Genomic DNA, 3,061 nt, shown 5'->3' on the forward strand with positions numbered 1-3,061 from the left:
ATTACTTTTTTTGACAAACACCTGATATAGTTGGTGGAATTCTTATGCTACATTGACCTTGTTCATATTTACTCATAGTAGCCCCTTCACTGCTGAATCCTGAGACTAATTTTCACTTTCTTCACTTTCTTAGAAAACAGCAGTAAACCCTAAAAGATTCTGTCAACACATTAATGCTAATGACTGAGTATCTTACAGATTTGGAAAAGTATCTGGAGGAACATAAAGTTAAACCCAGCAGTTAAAGAGTTTTAAAGAGATAGGGAGGATTCCCTTTTGATGGGAAAAGGCGTTCTCAGAGCTTAAGGTTATTATATCAAATCCCACTGTGAGGGACGGGCAAATTCCCTCTGTTTGAAGGTCAGATAGGTCCCGGAGGCACCACAACACTCCCTTTGGCCCGTAATGTTGGTAACACCTCAGAATATGACACGGAGAAATCAATCTAGGAATTATCTGGTAGATTTCATTCTCCTAAAAGCCCTCACAACCATACTCCTGTAAGCAACCCCAACAAATTAACTGGTTCACAAAATGAGAGCATTTGTATTTAAAAAAGAAAAGTTTTACAGGCTTCTGAAGGAGAATGTTCAATAATACTAATGCTGTCAGAATATACATGTCAGCATGACATGATGATAGTGTCATGCTTTTGTAAGTACATTCAAATACTTTGTGACTGGATTTATGGGACACACCACAGGGGACAACCCATGTTTTTTGTAACCCAGTGCAAACACTTGTGGTTAGGAGCAGAGGCTTCAGCATATACTAATCCTATTGTTTTGTAAAATGGGTTTGATGGGATGGGTCTGTCCAATTGTTTCTAAACATTTGTGATTTATCCAAGGAGCTGCTATACTGTCAGCATCAGTCAGAGAGACTTCTTTTTGCAGGGTTCAAGTTTTAGTGTATAGACTCCTAATATGGTCCAGTTGCTAAGAATAAGTGAGCGACCAGCTGTGGCACAGCAGCCCGATTTTAAAGAATCATACGTATCTATACGTATCTATCACCTCCTCCAAGGCTAAGAAAACATCCTAGAAGACATGTCAGAAAGACTGTAAAATCTATAGGAAGAGAAGGGAAGGGATATGATAATACAGCTGTCCTGCCAGACGACCATTGCCATTATAGAACAGATGTCACTTTTATAAACTGCAGAATACCTTAGCTCAGGAATCAATTGGTCCAGAAATTGAAATCTGTAAAGCACCATAGTGTGGCAGCTAGGTGTACAGCAATGGTAATGGAGTCATTACATTCCCCTGTAGGTGAGTGAAAACTGTCTCTAGAAGCTCTCTGAGCCACCACCCCCACCAAGGTAAGTATGGACTTGAAGAGTAGTCCAAAATGAAAAGTATATGGGAGGTAGGAGGTAGAAGGCCGGCTAAGAGTAAGAATCCACTGCTGAAGCTTTTGTAAGGCATCACCCCTGCTGGGGTGGGACTTCCTGTTGATCCAGCTTCTTTTGAGTGACCCACATTCCTATAAGTAGCCACACAACCATACTGCTGCAAGCAACCCTAACAAGTTCATCCATTCACAAAATTTGACAGAATCATTCGGTGGTAAATAAACACTCTTTACATCTTTACAGAAGATATCACCTCTATTCTCATGCCCTTTACCTTCCAAAACATCGGCAATATAAAGAATTTTGAAACTTTTCTTATATTTTTTACAAGTTATATTTATTCAGTTACTAAAAAATAATCACGCATATTTATGAGGTACAATGTGGCATTTTAGTACATTTATTTATTGTTCAGTATGTATGTAGTGGTCAAATCAGTGTAGAGAATTTCCATTTCTGTCATTTGTGTTTGAAACTATCAAGGTATTCAATTTATAAAAAAATCATAAATCACTGAGGCCTATAATCACCCTATCATACATAACTGTTAGACAGAGGGGCCTTATAAGTCATTGGGGATGGACTCCTCCATCGTGGTCTACTTTGGATCCCACCCCGTTTCCTTGGTAACACTAGAAGAAGAAATTTCTTCTTTAGGATTTAAATCACCATATGAAAAGGTAGGGTTATCTGGGTTTTGTGGCAGTCCATCAAAGAAAAACTATTTCCTTCTGCGTTGACAAGTAGGATCTAAGTTCTACCTCTGGCCCTGACATTGTCAATTACCCCAAAACTATCACATAATATTGCCTCTTGCTTTTAAGAGTGGATCCAGCTGTGGCTGTCAGGTACCTTGCCAGGAGCCCACACCATAGGAAAACTGATTTTTCTGATGACAGACTTGTTAATGATATGGTATACTTCTTCTTTCCAGTAGCCCTGCCCTCGGGTGAAGCTGCTTTCAAAGCTTCAATCACATAGTGCTGCCAACTCTGCTTGCTTTTCAGAGAAGTATAACATTTCCTTTCTATTTCTCTGTCTATCTCTTTGTTTGATCATGGCCAAAAGCCTATGCATTCTTTTCCATATCACTTTGGGCTTTCTCTCTCTCTTTTTTGAAGCCCTGATGCCTCCTGCCATGCAAGTGCTTGCCAAACTCCATTGCTGAATCTTCCTGTCAGCTGCCAAGATCTACAGTTTACCTGCCCTGCTGGTCTTCTCTGAAAATCTAATAAAATCGCCTTTGAGCTTCCTTCTGACACCATCTTAGAGATTTTTTTTTTTTATTAAGGAGACTATGAGCCCTGCCTAAAAGAATCCCAACTGTATTCAGTTAACAGTGCTTCAGAATACAAGAACTGATTCTTTCTATATAGCTACATTTTTTCAGGAGTTTTAGTTCTTTTTTTTATAAGTGTTTGTTTACATTTTTTTATTGAAAGAAAAGAAAAAAAAAAGAAATTCCCACCTCCTCCCAGCCTCCCGTTTATCTGTATCATTGACACTTACTATGTAATCCTTCTTAGCCTCTACAAACTATCATTCTATTCTCTTTGACATTTGGAATAATTTTATTTTTTTCACAAGTGAAAAAGAATGTGCAGCATGTTTCTTTCTGGATCTACTTTATTTCACTCAATACATTGTTCTCCACTTCCATCTACTTTGTCATATGTGACAGGATGTTAGTCCTTATATGGTTGA

Source organism: Alexandromys fortis, unplaced genomic scaffold (genome assembly GCF_014885135.2).
Source record: "Alexandromys fortis isolate MF-2015 unplaced genomic scaffold, M_Fortis_MF-2015_v1.1 scaffold_439, whole genome shotgun sequence".
Classification (NCBI taxonomy): domain Eukaryota; kingdom Metazoa; phylum Chordata; class Mammalia; order Rodentia; family Cricetidae; genus Alexandromys; species Alexandromys fortis.